Source organism: Leptonychotes weddellii, chromosome 8 (assembly GCF_054177405.1).
Source record: "Leptonychotes weddellii isolate Sample4059 chromosome 8, ASM5417740v2, whole genome shotgun sequence".
Classification (NCBI taxonomy): Eukaryota; Metazoa; Chordata; class Mammalia; order Carnivora; family Phocidae; genus Leptonychotes; species Leptonychotes weddellii.
In genome coordinates this window covers 51,596,759-51,618,541 of record NC_138376.1, presented here as the reverse complement: position 1 = coordinate 51,618,541, position 21,783 = coordinate 51,596,759, and positions in this window count along the sequence as shown.

The window sequence follows — 21,783 nt, the reverse complement described above, 5'->3', positions numbered from 1 at the left end:
AGTCTTAGAAATTTCTTTCTCTATACAGCTGGGTAGTTGTTCCTCCCCAAACCTAGCAAAAAAAAAAAAAAAAAAGGTAAATAGATCACGTGTGCCCTGGGGGGCCTTCAGATCCCACTGAGTCTTGGGCTTCCCTAACTGAAAACAAGAAGAATAAATGAGTGCACATTTATTCTTTTTGTTTTCAGTCCTATTCTCCTACTTTGCTCTCCAAATGCTGGCAGCCAGGCAGGAAATGGAAGCGTTTCCTCTGGGGAATCTGGCCAGAATAAGAGGAAGGACTTAAAGGCACTGAAATTGAAGTCCTCTCAATTAAAAAGCCCAGTTAGACTACCCTACAGTGAAGCTCATGATGCGCGAGTCCCACCATTCACTCATAACTTTCGATTAGGTTTTTAGAACTTACTCTTTTGTATGAACAGACATCCAAGGATTACTGGCACAAAGGAAATCCTATAAGCTGAACAACAGACTCAAACAAAGAAATGGAAAGAGGCAAATTGAAAGAAATAGAGGCTATGCTGTGCAAAGTATTTAAAAGGTATATGTACATCTTCAAGATATGTTTCTTATCAGGTGAGATGTATATATATGATGCATATACATACACATATGTAAATTAGTAACTTAGTTGTTGAGATGCGAGAGAGGTGTTACACTTGAAACAAGAGAACAGGATAAATATTCACATATATATGAAATATATGTATGGAAAGTGGAGAAAACATAGATAAAGGGGCTTTCCTGGACATTGGCTCTGGAGGCAGAAATACTGCTCAGGGACACAGAGCCCTTACTTTCCTCTCTTCCCACAGTTGGAGTTGGTTCCAAGTTTGTCTCAAGAACCAAGAAAGCAGGATATGTATCCACATTTCTGCACAGGTTGGCAAATTCTTCCTGCGTGTTGATGGAAATCTCCAAGTATAATAGGGTGGTGTCATAGCAAGAATTAAGCTTCTCAGATCTCGCAAGATGCTAATTTGTAGGGTAGCTGCAAAGCCCTCATAAAGCCAAAAGAGGCTAAGCTGAGACACCCAGCATTTTGCCCCACTCTGTGAGGTCACCTTATTTGCAAAAGGATTTGATCTGTTGGCTAATCAAATAGGGAATTTAATTTAATTTTGGACTGGGCACATATTTGCCCATTGTGACCCAGCAGAAACCCAGACTTGGGGTTGATAGGAAAACACCTTCTTCCACCATGCTTAGGTTTGAGATGGGGGCATCGGGATGCTGAAGGAGGGCTTGGTGGCCTAGGACAGAGCCCAAAGTGTGAGATCTGTGGGAAGGGGCCACCTGGAAATCCCTGAAGGGAGCTAGAGAGCCCAAGTTTGGGGTTTTGATCCAGGCTTCACTATAGGCTCCAGTGTGGACCTCCAGTGAAAGGATGGTAAAGTGGGAGAGCGGGATCTCTCCAGCACTCCCTTGAGCCCCCATAGACAGTGCACGACTTGCTGGGCAGAGAGAGTTGCCCCCGAGGCTGTGGCTGTGCAGGGGTGAATGGGGTAGAGACAAACATTAGCTGCCACTGAGCCCACTGTCCTGTGAAAATTAGTCTTTGCTTGTATAGAGAAAGCTTTCTGAAAGGGAGAAATGTGACCTTGGAGCTCTAGGATTTGTGGAAATGGAGTTTTTCCTTATTCCTTTTTGTAAATGGTATTCAGAAGCCTTGGAGAAGTGACTTCTACTTGGAAAGTTAAATGGACTGAATTGGAATAATCTTGGGACAAATTAACTCAAGTGCTAAATAACCAAATCTTGGGTTTCGATACAATTTTGTTTGGGAGAAAGTGTTGCTGGACTGGTACCGACAAAGATGAAAGGAGAGGGGGTATCATGTTCAGAGTCTCAGAGTCTACAAGTCTCCCAAAAAATTTCCTTGTGGGCCACCTTAGAATATGGTTTTGAGACAAGACATGTGGCTTTTGAGGGACCTCGCCAGGCTGGAGAGACTGGGGAAGGTGGTTGGGGGAGATGCGGGGTGGGGGGGAGCCAGAGGAGGCCTGGGGGAGCCTCTGCACCCTTCGCTTCCTGGCAGGCAGGGAATGACTGGGAGAGGAAGCTGGGATAGAACAGCAGAGGGGGAGTTCACAGACTTAGAAGAAAGTGCAAGCCACAAGAGCCTGCCCCAAGAGAGGTGGAGAGTGGTCCAATTCCCCTGATCTCTCTCCTCAGAAGGCACAGTCCTTCACAGGAATAACCCCACAACGGCCTGTGAGTGGGCAGCAGGAAACTTTCTGTGGATGCAAGTGGCACGTCTCCTCTGCTGAACGCAACAGGGAGGCCACCAGAGGCCATGCCTTCATCCAGGGTCCACTGGGCAAAATGAACACTTCCCACATCTCAGACTAAATTTAAAGTCATTTAAGGAATTGAAATTCTGCATTAAAGCTGCCTGAGATAAAAGACGGTTGACACTAGAGCCCATGGACATTAAGAGTTAAAGGAGAATTTTAGATCACAATTCAAAAACATATTTGCTGGTATTTTCCCTTCCATGATTGTGTCTACTAAACATGTGGATGCTCTCTGAGGTCCTGAAAGTCCTGTGCCCAGGCAGGCTTTAAGGACAACCCACCTGTGCAGTCACACAGAGTCCCTTGCTCAAAAGGGCCCTATGCTTGGTATAGTGTTTAACTATGGCTGTCTTATAATTCTTAATCATTTTTGAATAAGGGCACCCCCATTTTCACTCTGCGTTGAGTCCTGCAAATTAGCTGGACCTGTCTATGCCTCTATATTTTTCAGTGTTTCTCTGGAGCACTCGAGATGCCTTTTTCTTTTTCAGGCAGGTGATGCTTGAGGAGTGCTTATTGAGAGGGTATGTTTGGATTGCAAAGTTTGGAGGCTCTTTCCCATGATGCTTGATTCAAAGATTAAAAGAAAAAAAGATAGTAAAAAAGGATTTCTAGATTGAAGGGCAACATTAAAATTATAAAGAGAAAACTGGTAGCTTGAAATAAAAACACAGTGGACAATTGTATTAATGACCTATCATGCCAGAGCATGGTAAAGATACTTAGTAGAGATCAATGTAAATTGAAATCAACAGCATGAATTCATTACCTTTAAAAAAAAAACACTTTTTTTTTCTATTTTGTCATTGAAGCAGCCAAAGTTCCTGTGTTAACTCTGTTCTATCTCTAGTGCTCATGTGAAATAAGATAATGTATACTCAAGCACTGAGATTTTGGTCTCTAATACTAATTACTGCTTAAAATAATCAGAGCTTCTAGGAGAGTAGCTAATTCCATGTTTGCAGTAGGAAGACTTCCCGTGAACTTGGGGCATTTTGTAATCTTATTCCTTGCAAAATTCAGTAATATATATTTAGCTTGGCAAAGAAAGGATGCTGTGCAAAAGAAGCAGGAACCAGGAGAGCCAATGCGGATTCATTTTTTAAAGACAAAAATTCCCCACTGTATTAAGCTCACAGTTGAGGGGAGTGATCTTGATTTTAGCAAGTCATTTGACAAAATCATGTGATATCTTGGGAACAGATTAAAAAGATATAGAGTGGATTTTAGAAAACTATATGGATTCAGAGGTCACTGAAACAATAGATTAATAGAATTAACAAGTGAACAGGAGGAATGCAGTGGCATTAAGAAAGGCCTAATCCTTGACTCTTGACTCTTTCCTCCAACATTTCTACCTATAATTAGAATGATGACATGGTTATAAAATTCAGAGATGGCACAAAGTTATGAGGGTCAGTCCACCTGCCCTACAGTAAGACAACATTCCACAAGGTATCTTCAGTTTGGGACAATGTGTGAACACAAACCTTTTGAAATTTAATATGAAGAAACATAAAATCACACACTTAGATTTTAAAAATGGACACAGCACACAATGAAAAACATCTAATCTTTAAAAATTTGTGTAAACAAGATCCAGGGTTGTTAGTTAATTGAAAAATCAAAATCAATGAAGCCTTTTTTTTTTTTTAAAGGATGCCATCATAGGCAGCATTATTGAAGTCTATTATCAAGGGTTAGAAAACTTTCTCTATAAAGGGTCAGATAATAAATATTTAAGTCTTTTCAGGCTATACAATCCCCATGACCACAAGTCAATTCTGCTGCTCTCGCATGAAAACAGAGAAAATTCCTAAAAGAATGAGTCTGACTGTGCTCCAATAAAACTTTATTTGTGGAAATAAATTTGAATTTCAGATCATTATCACATGTCATGAAATATTCTTCTGATTTTAAAAAAAGCATTTAAAAATGCACTCCTTACGTGCTCCCCCTCGCCACACCCCCCCAAAAGTAAAAACCATTGTCAGCTTGTGGGCCACACAAAAACAGGGGGCAGGCAAATTTGACTGGTGGGCCAAAGTTTGCTGACCCAGGTCTAAATCAAAACACACTGTACTCTGCCTTGGTCAAAATACTCCTGGGTGAATGAGGGTCATTTAAAAATGAAGTGTTTCTCAGGGCACCTGTGTGGCTCAGTCGTTGAGCATCTGCCTTTGGCTTAGGTCATGGTCCCAGGGTCCTGGGATCGAGCCCCACATCGGGCTCCCTGCTCCGCGGGAAGCCTGCTTCTCCCTCTCCCACTCCCCCTGCTTGGGTTCCTGCTCTTGCTATCTTTCTCCGTCAAATAAATAAATAAAATCTTAAAAAAAAATGAAGTGTTTTTCAAGGGTGGTGACAGTGGAGGGGCTAGATACACTTGCACTACAGAAAAGTAAGGATGAGTACTATGGATATGGAAAAATATTGTTAAGGGCTGTCATGGGAATAGAGGAAGATACTTTACCTGTGCTATTTAAAAGACCAGGAATGATGAGAGGAAGTTAGAGAGAAGCAAAGTTAACTCAGTGTCAGGAAGAATTTTCTATCTAAGAGAGTTGCCTCATCCCCCTCATAAAAGAGGTTGCCTCTTAACATTGTTGTTGAATGGCCAGCTTTGGAGAGAGTGCTGAAGGGATCCCCTACAGTGGATGGGAGGTAGTAACTGGTGAAAAGTTCAGAAATGTTTATTAAGTAGATCTAACCTTCAAAAATCCTTAGAACCTCTTGATTAATATACTTCTTTATTTCTTCAAATGAAACTGCATCAGCCTAAAGAAGGGAAAAAAAGGTCTGTTAAAGTAGAGCATAGAACAAATGAATAAAGAATTGAAATCCTGGGTTGGTGTGCATACTTGAAACTTCTGTGGAGATACATTTATCAAACAAAATGCTTTTGGCAATTGACTATATTAGGCAATAAATATCTTTATTTTGATCAAATGCTGAGAAGAACTTGAAGTGCATAACTGCTTTAAAAGCTGTGGGCTGGAATCACAACCAGTGATTCGAACATATTTCTTATTAAATGGAGAGACATGGCTTCATATGATTACGAAAGACATTTCCTATTACTTCACTTTCTGAAGTTACAGAACTTGAACAGTGTTATCATGACATTAATATCCCAGGAACAGTTTAACTTCTAACCAATCCCTGGGCACTGGTAAAGTCAATATCTAACTAATACTATGCTTCTTTAAAGGAAGAGAACTCCAAGTATGCTGGATTATTCTTTAAAACTGTTTTATTCATGAGAAAAAACTTACCAAGTTTTAGTCATTTTTACAGTATAGTTTATTCTGTAATTTACACTTTGTAAGCATATTTGTATTAAGCAATTTTCTTTTTTTAATAGAAAACACTATGGGACATGAGAAAGGGAAGTAGGTAAATGATGTCAGTTGAATTTTTAACTCCTTGACAAATGAAGCTACATGAATTTGGCAAAGAATCTAACATTTATAATAATAATATTTTACTATGGTACCTTGATATTTTTTAAAAGCGAGCTATTATTTTTCATGATCGTTAGGATTTCAAAGTATTTTATTACTCTTCTTCTTCTTCTTCTTCTTTTTTTTTTTTTTTAGTGGTTATTATCCAGAGGTGTATGTGTGGCATTAAAGACAATGTGATGGGCTCATAAAATGATGATTTCTGTAGGACAGAATAGTTCCAAAAATGCTCTCTTTCAACATTTTATTTTCATGGTATATGGGACATATTAACTTGAGTTAATGCATCTAATACCAATTACTGACAGCACTGCGAGCTCATTATACAGGCTTTATTCAAGTAGAGCCTAGGGAGAGTGGGTAAAAATAAAGAATCTCAGTATTGTGGGAATGCCCAATTTGGCCTCCATCTGGTATTGGCTGATTATCTGAGGACAGTGTGTCCTTCACTCCCCATCCCGCCCTCCCCACTCCAGGGCCCTCCTTTCTCCCTAACAAGGATATTTTCTGATTAAGTTCCTCTGTGAATGGCCATCCATCACCCCTCCTGAGGATATTAATAATAACATGGGCTTCCTTAACCAGACACTCCTTCTTGGCCTGTTTTCCACCTCAAAGTACCACTCAAGGCAGGGCTGTTGTTCGCATATTCAACAAATAGAGTTTTAATATAAAACAGACATATGTCATTTATGTAGTGTAGGGAGACGTTATAGATGGTATTTAAGAGCCTGGCTTTGGAGTCCGTCAGATGTGGGTCTAACCCACTAAATAACTGTGACCCCGAACAAGTCAACTCCCAGCTTTTGTATTTGTAAAGTGGGGCCTACAGGACACCAATGCTCCTAGTTGTGAGAATCTACTGAAGTAATGTATAGTAAGTACTTAGCAGAGGATCTGGTACATAACTTGAAATAAATGGCAGCTATCGCTACCCTTGTGGAGAGCAGTTTAGGTTCATTTTATTTCTTTTAAAAGGATTATGATTGCTTTCACTGTAAAAGGGATATGTGGTCAATACTAGCCAGGAGCTACTGGAGCTCTCGGCACCACTCACCGGAGTGCCTGGGACGCCTGGATGGCCTGGAGGGCCTTGGTGCCCGGGGGATCCCGTGGAACCCTTGCTTCCAGGTGGCCCCACAGGACCTATGGTTCCCTTCATGCCTGGAAGGCCTGGTTTCCCCTGTTCACCTTGTGGCCCTCTGTCCCCTGGAATTCCCTGGTCACCCTGTTAAGGAAAAAGTTAATAAAAATGATCTCTTCGAGAACACATAAACTGTGGTTAAAAGCAAAGGTTCTGGATTCATAGTGGCATCTACTAGCTGTGGGACCTCGGATAAGGGAATTAAGCCCTCTGTGCCCCAGTTTCCTGTCCCATAAAGTGGAGATATTAATAGTACCCACTAAGAAGGGTGCTGCTGAGAAATGAGTGAGTCAAGTCAAGCACCTAGAACAAGCCTGGCATGTTGAAGGCACCCATAGAAAGCTAGTGACGATGTTAGCTGTACTCGATTGCTAGTCTAGAATGATGACACTTTTGAAAGTCAACAGCAGCTCTCATTTCAGGCCTGAGTCTCCTTGGCAATAATAAAGGAAGATGGCCAAGAGGATTTTGCACTTGAATGAAGATGGTCACCTAGATTTTACACCAAGTAAAAACTTCAGTACCCTCAAAATCCTTCTCAAATCATGTGCTTTTCTTCTTCTTTTACCTTTATCAGAATCTTTATTAGATTCTGTGGGTTGGTTTCTTTATTCGTGTTTTACAGTGTATTGAGTGTGTGTGTGTGTGTGTGTGTGTGTGCATACATGCTGTGTCCCAAAGATATACAACTCAGGAAGATGAGAAAGGAGAGCCTTTGAAAAAGTTCAGAGCAGGTGCTTGGGGTGGAGGGTTATCACTGAGATCATATACTTAATAACATAAATGAACTATGAGAGAATTCACTGAGTAAGGTGCCATAGTAAACTAGGTATAAGATAGTATTAGGTGGCTTGACTGTAATAAGAAGTTTATTTAATGCTGACTTTTATCCAGCAAGGTATCTACTACTGCATGTGTTTGTGCATTAGGGGCGGGGGGTCAGGAGAGAGGTGTATATATGTATCATAGAGTGTTTCGGTTACAGATATTCCAAATACTCAGTTCTACAGTGCCAGGAGGTGATGATCATACCAAATATGATGGGATGCTGCATTGAGGTTGCCCTGTATTTCACTGTGCTATTCTTTTATTTGTGACTACTGTGCAAAAGGCCAAATTCCATTTCTTCTGATTTAAAAAAAGTAAGGAAAACAAATGAACAATTACAGGGATCTATTCGATCATGGAATGAAGAGATGTAGAAAGAAGCCATGTCGAAAGAAGAAAAAGCAGATGGACCTAATTTCAATGCTACTGTCTTAGTTATACAAATGTATCTGCATACAAGCATATCAACTCATATTTGGGGAAATACCTGGGATGAGTCAAATTAAAAAAAATAAAGAAGTACTAACACATGCTGATCAATACTGTGATCATGTGCAAAATAATCACAGTCTTTAGCATATTAAAATTGTCTTACAATATAGGCACAAGGATGTTCATTACAGTGATATTTATTATTATGAAAACTAGAAAGAACCTAAATATCCAGAAAAAGGAGACTAGGAAAGTGAAGTAAGGTATATCCAAACAGTGGAATAACATATAGCCACTAAAAGTCACCTGTTGATCTATATTTACTGACATGGCAAGATGGTCATTATATATTGTTAGGTGAAGAAAGTCATTTACAAAACAGTCTGAACACATTTTTGGAAGAGCATATATTCATTTGTATTGATACATTAAGTATAAATGCATATTATGTGTAAAAGAGAAATAGAAATATGTCCAAAATCAAGAATCCTTATCCCTATGCAGTGGGATAATGTAGACCTTTTTCTCTCTTTTTTATTTATATTATCTCTGTTTTCACAAGTCCTTCAGTTATCATGAATTATTTGTGTAGTAAGTAAAAACGAGTAAACTGGACACGGGTGCACAAACACACACATGCAACACACTAGCAGCCCTCACGAGAAAGCCACTGAATAACAGTGCTTGAGTAATCTTTGCAGTGAAAAGAAAATAAGGGGAAGTTGGAACAACATCAACAAACAAACCAATTACAATAAAAGGATATAACGGAATTGGCATGACCCGTCACCCTGTTCGCGTCCACTTCCCACTGCTCTACCTCCTCACACCACCCCCCTTCCTCGACTTCGTACTCCACGAGGTCAGGGGTTCTCCCTGAGGGCCACTCTGGTCCCCAGAGGGCATTTGGTGATGTCTGCAGACATTTTTGGCTGTCACGACTGGAGGGGAGCTGGTGGCACTGCCTCTGGAGGCTAGAGGCCAGGGATGCTGCAAAACGTCCCGTGGTGCACAGGACGGACACTTACAGCAAAGAGCTGTCTGCCTCCAAACGTCAGCGGTGCTGAGGCTGAGAAACCCCACTCTAAGGAACAAGAAAAGTGGTGATCGCTATGATAGGAATATGTGTCTGAGACAGGAGCATCAAAGCTCCCCAAAGCTGGGACAGCACACTAGACTTAGTTCTAAATAAAGGTCATCGTTGTAGGGGTACCTGCCATACGGCCTGCTTCTGGGTCCTTTAATTGGCCTATTTGATGCCCAGAAGAGATCTTGGATCACATACACCCTAGATGTGTCATATTGGGAGATTTACAGGCATCCACACACCCACTGTGTAACTCAAAGGATGAGGCAGTTGCAGCAGACAGGCTTAACTCATGATCAGAATAGTAATATACATACACGTTCTCCTTTGGGGCCTCTATCTCCAGGTTTACCCATGATACCCTGAAAAACAAACGTCAATACTAAAAAATCATCGCTTGCCAAGATTTTTCCCCAGCCTGCTCAGTCAAGTATTCTGACAGGTACTGCGGATGAGGTTTTACATCAGAACACTTGTTTGAAGTGTTATTTTCCATACCTGAGTACCTGGTAATCCATCTTTTCCATTTATTCCCTATAAAGACAAAAGATGATTAATATTTCTAATTCTACATCGGTAGACATAGTGAAACACAATAAAAGGGTAAAGTTTCGAGGACTTAGTCATCATATTTCTGCTATTTTGGTGTGGCAGTGTGGTGAAACAGAAAACAATGTTGATAGAATAGATGGCCCTGAGTTCAAATTCTGACTCTGTCACCGACAAGTGCCATTTACTTTAGGCAATTTACTGAACCTTAATAGCATCAGCTTCTTTCCTTATAAAGTGAGGATAAGATAGTGACTTTAAAACTAAGGATTTGGTGAAGGAACACAAAATGCCTCGCTCACTGTAAATAGTCAACGGGGTTATTTTCCTTACTTACTCTGTTTGGTACAATCTGAAAAATAAGGTGCCCCGTGGTGCTGGGTGGCTGGTGTGTGGTGTTTATCGTTACCCTCTAACAATTTTCCAGCACAGAGAGTCATTCTCAGTAAATGGTCTCAGTTGCTGCTGGGGAAATTTCATAACATGGCCAGAGCATGATCCTACTGTGAAATAAACTGTCAGCCAGAGAACAATTTGTTATTTTTCCGTGGGAGGATATGAAAGAAAAGTAAGAAATCTGTAATCATGGTTTTTGAGAGCATTAAGTAGTGGTTTACTAACCTGGAAGTTTCCCAAACTTTACAAGGCAGTTCTGGAGGAGGAAATAAAGCCCCCTGCTCAGAGATTTATAAGACAGAGACAACTTTTGGCCAGGAGATGTGAGAAGGAAAAGCACTTGGGGTCAAATCAAATACCTAGAGTCCAAGAGCAGATGTGTTTTTGAGATTTGGTTTGAAGAGAGAGATCAAGGTAAGGAAAATGATTTCTTAGCCAGCAGGCAATTGCATGGACATCCTCCTCCGAAAAGCCTAGGAGAGTTTTATTGTGCTGGGATGGATTCTACAAGGCTGGAACTGCAGACAAGCACATGTTTTCACTGCTGTAAATTACACTAAAACCCGTCACAGCTGATAACCCAACCAAAGTCCCCCAACCTCTCTGAAACACCCTGGGAATTATCTAGAGTACTTGAACTAAGGACACGTTACCTGCAGTGTATGGTTCAAAGAATTTATTACATCCAGAAACACAAGCAACAAAGATAAAGCTGATTAAAGAGAGGATGTGGAGAAAAAAAAACAAAAACAAAAAAACCCAACTGTATCACTTGAATAAAGGAAGATAAATCTAGTGTTAAAATGTAATTCATGCGGGGCGCCTGGGTGGCTCAGTCGTTAAGCGTCTGCCTTCGGCTCAGGTCATGATCCCAGGGTCCTGGGATCGAGCCCCACATCGGGCTCCCTGCTTGGCAGGAAGCCTGCTTCTCCCTCTCCCTCTCCCCCCTGCTTGTGTTCCCTCTCTCGCTGTGTCTCTCTCTGTCAAATAAATAAATAAAATCTTAAAAAAAAATGTAATTCATGCTTTTGGTAACAATGTAAGAAAAGAAATAACTGTACAGTCTTTTTTTGTCTTTTGTAATTCATCAAAGACTATCATGTATATAAAGGTGTTATTAACTTGCTTTCCCTAGACAAGTACTGCTTTTAGAGATTTTTAGAATAACCTGAATGGATTTGTTTTCCCCCTCCCCCCATCTCACTTATCTGGAAGAGCTCCATCCCTGGGTATAACCGGCTTTCTGTCTACCACATGTCTGCACCTGAGCGGCTGGCTGTGGTTGAAGAAAAACACATATCCTTGCTCACTTGTTCCGACCTAAACGTACGGAGGCAGATGGCAAGTAGCCCCTCTGTACAACCAGGCTATCCTGGATTTTCGGATTCCACTCCCTTTCCTTCTCTTCCAAAGTACTCTTTCACAGATTTTCCTGTGTCTTCAGATCCCCAGCATCATCACCTGATTCCTTACACCCAACCGATGACCTCGATTCTTCTTCCACAGAGAGTATAAATAGGAGAGAGCCACCTCACCTTCCTTCCCTCCACGGGATCCACCAACCTACACGCATTTGTACACCCACTTCTGCCTGCCTCCTTCCTCCTGGTAAGAAGGATGAGCTGCCCCTGTTCCTTGTGAAGACCGATGTCCACTCCAGTCTTCTCCCCATACTCAAAGTTATCTCCACTCGCATGGCATCATCAAAACTTTGTCTCTTGACTGGATCATTCTTATCAAGATACAAGCGTGCTGTAACCTCTCCCACCAAGGACCACCACATTTCTAAACCCAGAGGAGAACTGTCAGCTCTCACATGACCTATCTAGATTCATCATTTCTCTGTCTTAAAACACTTAGTTCCCTTGACATCCAGGAAACCTCATTCACCTGTTTTTCTTCATATCTCACCAGCTGTACCTTCTCAGACTTTTTGCCAGGTCCTTTTCCTAAAACTTGAAGTGCTCTCTCCCCTCCCAATCCACAGTGACTCCATTTCATCCAGGCTCAGGTTTAAATACCCAAATCAGTCTCTCCAGTCCTGACCTCTCCATTAATTCAAGATGCATAATCTACCACTTACTTGACATTTCCACTTGGATGTCTACTAGTGCTTGAAGTTGAATGTGTCCACCACAGAGAATCCTTGGTTTTCCCTCCCACACCTATCCATCTCCAGTCTTTCCCATCTCACCAAAAGCACCACTGTGACATGGCTGCCAAGACCCCGCACCACAGCTTTAACTTACCTCTCCCTCACACTCCACATCTGGTCCATCAGTGAGTTTGTTGACTCTCCCTTCGATGTACATCCTAAACTCCCCTACTCCTCATGATCTCCCTGTTCTCCCCATCATTAATTTCTCATGTGGATTATGGTGATGTTTCCACACTGTTCTGTCTGCTTCCATCCTGCTTCCTACAGTCTGCTCTCCACATAATAGAGTGATACTTTAAAATGTACTCCAGTCATTTTCCTTCCCCACTACAAATGCTTCGATGGGTTTTCATCATACTTCAAATGAAATCCAAATTCCATTCATAGTTTAGAAGTTCCTCATGGCCAGGCCACTGCCAAGTTCTCTCTCAGTATCTTTCCAACTCTTATCTAGCTTAGTGCATTCTTGACCTCATGCCTTTTGCTGTTTCTTTAACACACCAGGCTCACTCCTCTATGGCCATTTCTCTTCCTTGAAGCAATGCCTTTGACAACCACTCCAGGTTTGATCTCTCACTTCATGCAGGTTTCTGCTTAAATGGCATGCCTTTTTCAGTTGCTCTATTTCAATGCTACTCTGGTGTGTCACCCTGCTTAGAGCTTTTTCTACCTGAAATTGTGCATGTACGTGTATTTATTTGTTTGTTGTCTGTGTCCCTATACCAGAACGTAAAGCCAAGAGTTGTTGGCCCCCAGAAGAGTGCCTAGCATTTTAGTAGGTGCTCAAGAAATAGTTGTTGAATAAACAAATTGCTTTTTGCATCATCCCCTGGGCAAGCATTTAGAAAATGGCCAGGGGCCCAGGATAGGGAGTTGGTAACAGGAGGTGAAGGGGGAGGCAGGGATTGAAGCTATTTATTGAGTGCCTCCCAGGACCAGGCACTGGAGATATTTACCATATGTCATGTTAGTTAAGTGACTCACAAAACCCTTTTGAGTCACAATTCAAACCCATATCTTTCTGACTCTAAATTGTATATGCTTCCTATATTTTTATGGTGCCTTCTCTGAGCAGGTGGTGGCCAGGGAGCACTCAGACCCAGAAGGTTTCCCAGAGGTACTGAACCAGCCTCGTGAACTCTGTGCTGCTTGTTCACCTTCAGTATCCTCCCTGTCCTAATAGCACTCCCTCTCCACACACAAATAAACAAGCAAAGGGAGCAGTGACCTTCTATAAAGAGTAAACCCGAGAGTGGGCTCTATGTCATTCATCTTTACGTCCCCTCCCTCATGGCCCAGCACATCCTTAGCAAGAGCAGAGACTAGATGAATATATGTTGAACTGAACTGAATTAGTAAGAATGATTATTACCATGTTACAGCAATATATGTCAGTATCCAAGAGCTCTTTTAGGAATCAAAGGGATGCTATGTTTAGAAGCATGATTTATGAAAGTATAAGAACAAGGTCCATAGATAAAGAAGGGAATCTGAGAAAATAGTTTTCAGCTTAGCACCCAGGAGTCATATCTGTGAGTCTTCAGTTTCTTTATATTTTTGAATGTGACAGGCCATTTTGTTTTTTAACTCGGAGAACATCAGACTTAAGAAATAATGAGTCTAATCTCCTGACACTTAAAACAAACAAACAAACAAACAATCTCACTTTTTTCATCATTGTTTAAGACACAAAGATACCTCATACAGAGCTAGGACACTCAGTGAGAATCACACCCCCAAAGATCCATTTGTGGAACTTGCTCTTACTTCCTTAGAAACGACAAACATCAGATTTTCCAAGGAGATAGGGAAAGAGGCAGTACTTGGAATATTTCTCAAACTGGCAAATTTTAAATAGTAAAAAGTACTTACTGGCCTTCCAGAGGGTCCTTCTGGTCCAGGGAAACCTATATCTCCAACAGGCCCTCTGTCACCCTATAGGCATGTCCACAGACAAATATTAGTTGCTAAGGAAAGCTTTGGAACCGCATGCAAGTACAATGGTTAAAGTAAGTGGCTGGCAACTCACCGGTTCCCCTGGGACTCCCGGAGGCCCTGGGGCTCCAGGTTTTCCCTGGGAAATCAAAGCAAGGAGAAATGTTAGAAGCCAAATTCGGACATGATGCCATGTCCTTCCCCTCCCTGCCTGGGAATTTAATGTGCTGCCAGGCATTCCTAATGGGACAGAGTCTGTGGGGACATGTGCTTGACTCTGGAGGCTCCAAGGTACAGACTAGAATGCAGTTCTCTGCATGTACGTATCTGTCTATAACAGAGGGTAGGAGGGGATGATAATATTTTTTGAAAATATGAAGTCAACGTATCTTCATTACTGGAAATCCTTCTAGTGCCTATTTGATTGGCAGCTCTTCTTGACTTTGGGGGTGGGAGGGCACATGGAGTCAAAGACACCTTTCCTAGATTTTGTGTTTCTTAAGAGGATCTCTAAGTTCATAGTAGGATAGCCTGCAGAAATACCATGTTCGACTTGAAAAGCCATGTTTGGTTAAAAGGAAGAGGACAAGATTGATTTGTTCCAACACAACTGTGGCTTGGAGGACTGAAAACAGAGAACTGTTGGGTAGAAGACCACTGGGAGGGATGAGAGAGGAAGATGGTCCATCAGACACCAGAAGTGAGAAGTGCCAAAGTATCTAGACCAAGCTAAAAGAAGGAACCACTTTTTATCCCTTAGACCTAACATGGATAGAAAAACAAATAATTCAGGGATGCAGGCATCCCTGTAGGGCTGAGGCTGCAGAAACCCTAGTAGGTTCCCTTGGAGAGAATCTGAAAAAGCAAGGACCCTTTCCTCCTCTTGCTGTCTCGAACTCTGGGAGGAACCCCCCTCACAGGTTTGGACACCGCTGAGTGGTGAAGCTAGGCAGACACAAGGCCTGACAGAGCAGCCCTGGTTCCCCAGAGCCTGTGTGTACGAGCAGGAACTGCTGAAGCTCCTGTGGGCCCACACTGGGGGATGTGCTAGAGCCTGAAGGCTCATGTCCCACATGGGTTTGGCATAGGACACAAGGGGGAGAGTGCTCAGGCTTTGAGATCTGAGACAAAGGGATCAGGGACATCGGTGGCAGGCAGCAGCAATTTCAAAGGTCACGGGGAGCTTGGAGAACCTGGGGGAGAGCATGCTGACTGGAGGCGTCACCTCACTGCCAGCATTCACAGACACCTCCTCCTCTCTACCCATGTGTCATCCTGGGAAGAAGCAGGAGAAAGAAGCCCTGGAGAAATCTCTGGATGGGCTTGAATATACGAGAAAGGGATAGAACAGCTAAATAAGGGGATTCGTCCTCTATAAAGGATGGTTTTCTGCAGATTAGGGATGGGTTTTCAATTTTTGTCATTAGGCTTAACAACTAGAGTAGAATAGAGTGGCTACTGGCCTTTTAAAGATGGGAGTGATGGGTGGATTACGCTCTGGGTGGTGTTGGATGTCAGTAGATGTCAATGGGTGTGGTGAGTGGGATGGTAGGGCCCTTTCTTATCTTGTGTTCTTATGATTCAAGCACGTAGTTTCCACTGACTTTCCTACCCTGGGCCTACCCTGCAGGGCCACTGAACAAAAGGATAAGTGGGCTCTTATTCATAAAGCACGGCCACAAAATTTTAATTAGAGCATCATGAATGAAGATCAGAATGATCCCTAGGGCTCGGAGAAATGATTTCAACCTTTCCTGGAGCACTTCCTATTCATTTGAAAAGACCTTGATGAGATTAAAACATTTGACACCGGAGAGCAACAAAAATGATTGAGAGGCTGGAAGGTCTAGTTTATGAGGAAACATTAGCAGCAGTAAAGATCTGTTAATAACACCAGGCCAAGGGAAAACTCAGATTGCAGCTTAATATCAAGAACTTGAAGTACATGCCTAAGGATAAGAACTTTGTCTTTTGGGTGCCAAGAAACCTTAAATATGGTAAGAGCAGAGAAACAAAACAAGCTTCTCAAAGTTGGGCTTGTTCTAACATATTGGCACAGATAACTAACTGGGCATCTCCTCCCTTCCTTAAGGGAGGTGGGGAAAAAAAGAAAAAGACAAAAAATAAGAAAAAGATGAAAATAAAGAAAGCAGCAGTCTTGGGGTGCCTGGGTGGTGCAGTCAGTGAAGTGTTGGACTCTCGATCTCAGCTCAGGTCATGATCGTAGGGTCATGGGATCAAGCCCCACACTGTGCTCCATGCTTGGCTCTGCAGTCAGTGGGGATTCTCTCTCTCTGCCCCCCCCCCCACCTCTAAAATAAATAAATAAAAATATTTAAAAAAATTAAAAAAAAGAAAGAATTCTTGAGGATGGATAGGGACAAGGTGGTTTTATTTTCTTAACTGGATGTTTCTAGAACCTAATGGCATAGGAGCTACTGTGTGCTCCCTAGCCCTTCTTTTTTTTTTTTTTTTTTTTTAAAGATTTTATTTATTTATTTGACAGAGAGAGACACAGCGAGAGAGGGAACACAAGCAGGGGGGTGGGAGAGGGAGAAGCAGGCTCCCCGACAAGCAGGGAGCCCGATGCAGGGCTCGATCCCAGGACCCTGGGATCGTGACCTGAGCTGAAGGCAGATGCTTAACGACTGAGCCACCCAGGCGCCCCTCCCTAGCCCTTCTTGATCCCTAGCTATAGATTTACTGTGGAGATAGAATTACTTCCTTGTGAAAATAATATGAGATACTCTCGACTCACCGATATTCCAGCTATTCCTGGGGGACCTGCTGGGCCTCGATCCCCCTGTTGGGATTTAAAAAAAAATTGCTACTTATAATGATATGTATAAAATCTTTGCCTATAAAATTAATGCTCAAATGATTATTTGGATTTGGTCAAGTATTTCTTTGGTATTGATAAGCATTATCAATATCAGATAAGAAAATAAAATGAATAGCTAACTGACTTTGTTAAAGCTTTTTTTTTTCCAAAAAACGAAAGCAAATAATAATGAAAACAAGCATTAGGTTATCATTTCTGTGACCTATTTTTAATAGGGCTCCACACATACAGCTACAATTAGTCAATACAGTATTTTCATTCCAAAAGTAATCCATTACCAATACTTAAAAAAGACAGCACATTGAACGTCTTCTAAAAAGCTTTTCCTACACTTGTCTTATTGGATGTAGGGATAGAATAAAGATATTTAGAACAAGGGATTTTGTAGTTCTCCTCATTAGGCCATCAGAAGGTCCCTTGAATTGCTCTGAACAGTAGAGTGACGCAACTCTTTTTCCAAAGGCAATGTGGTGTTTTAGATAAAGCTGATGATGCTAAAAGTACTATAGATTATATATGGGATAATAAAATGGCAATTTTTGTTGAGCAGAACCTACATTAAAAAACTTCGTAACTTCACTCAGGGACATAAAAGAAGGCTTGATTAAATGGAGAGATATGTTTTATTCCTGGAGGGCAAGACAATGTTGTAAAGGTGTCACTGCTACCCAAACTAATTTATAAATTTAAAGCAATTCTTATTAAATTGCAGCTTGATCAGATGATGTTAAAGTCCACTCGGGATAATGAATACATGAGAAGATAAAAGAAAAAAATTAAAAGAAAAATAAGGAGATTAGCAATATCAATATCTGAATATATAACAAAGCTATAACAATTAAAATAATGGAATATTGGCATAAGATTAAGCAGTATATCAATGCAATATAAAAATGCTATATAACCTCAGAAATAGACCAACATCCATAATAGGATTTTAGTAAAGAAAGGAATGTATTATTCAACAAATAGTGTTAATAATTGAGTAACTTCTTTGAAAAAAGTTTAATTCCTCTCTTTATATTATGCTCCATGGAAATCCCATATAGATTATGTAAAAAATAAAATAATATGAGGTATAAAAGAATTAGAAGAAAATACCAAGTGGCTACCTGATTTTGGGTGAAAATAAGATAAATGAGCATAAAAGCAAAACAAGAAAACACAAAGAAAAACAGTTTGCTATTTGACTACATAAATGTTATATTTACATATACAGTGAGATTAAACATGAAAATGAAAGGTCAGACTAACTAGGATATAAACTGTAACATCTAAATAGAAGTAATATCTTTATAAAGCATAGCCTTAGGCAAATAGAAAAAAAAACTAATGGAATAGTGGACAAACAGTATAAACAGGTAATTCTTGTCAGTTTCACTCTGCTCCTTTTAAATTATGGGATTTTCACCCCCGAAATGAATATATTGGAACTTTTTATTCAGTGGAAACTCTTGTATATCTGATAAAGGTTAATATTAAGAAGGCTTCTCTTGGACAATATGGTCCTTCCAAAGTTCAGGTCTTGCAGTTCTTTGAACCATTCTCCTCTAATGATCTGGCCTTTTATTTCCATTGCTATACCTGAGACCTTGTCAGTACCAATAACTCCATCCCTTCCATAATTGAAATTTCATGCATTCTGATATTGGGCCACCATAGTTTTAACTCACTCCCTTGAGTACCTTGGATTCTCTCACTTCTGATGCCACCAACACCTCTAATCCACTGAACAAATCTTTCGTCATCCTTCAACTTTCTAGATGGCCTCTCTCCCTTATTTATTTAGTTTAAATTCCATGGTCACTTGTTATACTCACTCCTTTGTGTACACCATTGGCTCTCTTGGCCCATTCTTGCTTCTAGTACTCACCTGTCAAAACTGGAACCTTGTTTAAATCTATGTCTTTACCTGAGTGTACATGCTGGAGAAGATCTCTCTGACTGGTCTCACTTCAGTTCATGTCCATGAACCTGACGGGGGCCCTGGGGCTGCCTAGTCATCGCACTCTGTGGTCCCTGGACTCTCCCTCTCTCTTAGAAGACCTTTGCCTTAAATCTCCAACCTCTTCTCCCCAACTCACTCTCAGATGATGATCTTCTTCCTCCATCTCTGAGAAAATTTCAGCAATCAGAAAAGAACTTCTATACACCCCAACCAATTATTCTTGGTGTATCTGTGTCTGTATCCCTATATTCTGTTTTTCTACCTGTTTCTACAGATAAACTATCCAGACTCCTCTCTGAAGCCAAAACCTCCATTTATGTACTAGTTCCCATTTTCTCTTAGCAATTTGAGGATGTCATTCGGGCAACTCTCCCCTTTCTTCCTATATCATCACTCCCCTGCCCCATTCTACTGGATCATTCCTTTAGCATACAATTATTCTGATATTTCTATGGTCCATTTCTAAAATCCATTTTATAAAACCTTACCCTACTTCCTCCAGCAGTCACCTTCCCATTTCTCTGATTTCCTTTGCAGCAAAACTCCTTGGCCATTGTTTATACTGTATTTGCTATCTCTAATTATTTTTTTCTTATTCTCTCTTAAATCCATTTAAATCCAACAGTTGCTCCTACCAAAATAGTGAAATAGTAATAATCCGTTACTGCTAAACCTCTATACTGCTAAATCCAATAATTAATACTTGACCATTCTACTTGACCCCATCCCCATCATACTAGACCTATTTATGGTATTTGAGACAGGTGATCACTCTCTTCACCTTGATACATTATCTTCACTTGGCTTTCAGGACACCAAGTTTTCCTCCTACCTCCCTGGTCCCTTCATCTCAGTTTCCCCCACTCAGTCCTTCTTTTCTTCCTGATCCCTTTATGTTGGAGGCCTCAGTGCTCAGTCCTTGGTCCTCTTCTCTTTTATAAAATCTACTGTCATTCCCTTGGTGATTTTATCAAGTCTCCTGGCTTTAAGACAGCATCTATGTGCTTGGGACAACCAAGTTTAAATCTCCACTAAGACTCTTTTCAAATTCCATGCCTTTATATTGTTCTGCCTACTCAATACTTCCACTTTGCTATCTAATAGATGCTGCCAAATTTGACCTCATGTCCAAAGTTAAACTGATCATCCTCACCCTCTCCACACAGGCTCTGCCTATAGCTTTCCTCATTTCAGTTGATAACTATCCCATCATGCCAGTTGCTCAAGTCAAAAAACTTGGAGTCATCCTTGACTCCTCTTTATTCTCTCATACCCATGTCCAATCAATTAGAAAGTCCTGTTGGTTTTACCTTCCCAACATATCCAGAATCTAGCCACTCCTCACTATCTCCACCATTTCTACTTCAATCTGAGCCAACACCATCCCAGCTGTCCCTGCTTCCACCCCTGCTCTCCAGCTGTAGGCCTCATCACCCTTCTACTCAGAAATGAACTACTGGCTCCATATTTTACTCAGAGTGAAAGATAAAGTCTTCACAATGGCTAGTAAGCCTCTTTATTATTAGTGCTTCTTGAACTACTCGTGCTCCTTCAGGAGCAGTTTATCATTTATGTTCTAATACATCCTGAACAAAGGTGAATCTACTGATCACATGTTTGAATATCATGGCAAAGTTAAATTGCTAGGCAAGTTTTTAAATACTTACTCTCGGTCTATACTTACCTTGCCACAGAACCCATAAGAGAATTTGCAGACTGTCACTGGTCCTCCACTGGCCGCATTTTGAGTAGTATTGCTTTGCAGGACTGCTTTGACAGGGCTACACCTCACTTACTTCTACCCCTACGTCTCTGACCTCATCTACCACCCTTCCCTTCACCTCATTCTCCTGGTCTCCTTTGGTGTAGCAGGAATACTCATGTCTCAGCGCATTTAGACCTAATGTTTATGCTTTCAAAAAACTGTATATATTTAAGGTATACAGCTTGAGGATTTGATATATGCATATACTGTGAAATGAGCATCCCAATCAAGCTAATTAATGTACTGGTGAGAACACTTAGCAATTTTCAAGTATACAGTAAAGTATTGTTACCTCTTGTTGCCATGCTACATGTTAGATCTCTAGAACTTATTTATGTTGCCTGGGACATTCTTCCTTCAGGGTTGAGGGGACTTGGCTAACTCTGTCTCACTCTTTCAAGTCTTTGCTCGGATCTTGCTTTCTCAGACCCATATTTAAAATTACAACCCTCTCCTTTAGCACTCCTGAGCCCTCTTAACCTGCTCTACTTTTTCTTTCTTTCATAGCACTTACCAACATTATTACTTACGTTTATTCTTGTAGTTTCTGTATCCCCTTCCTAGAAAATAAGTTCCTTGAAGGCAGAGATTTTTGTCTGTATTGTACTCTTAGCTATCTTTAAACCTAAAACAGTTCCTGGTCCAATAGGAGGTGCTCAGTAAACATTTTTGAATGTTGAATCAGTGACCACATTTTTAACCCTTGTACTTACCTTTACACCTGGAAATCCTTCTAGTCCTGGCAACCCCATTGCACCAGGTTCTCCCTGTTAAATATGAACATAAGAAATGTAGGAGCAATGACCAAGAGGTTTTTTAAGACTTGATTTCAAAAACAAAGATTTTTTTTTTTTTTGCCAAAAAAGTACCCCCAAACACTGATTGGCAATTTAGCAAGAATCGGTATGCTCTATTTTCAAGCATTTGTATTCTTGCATTTG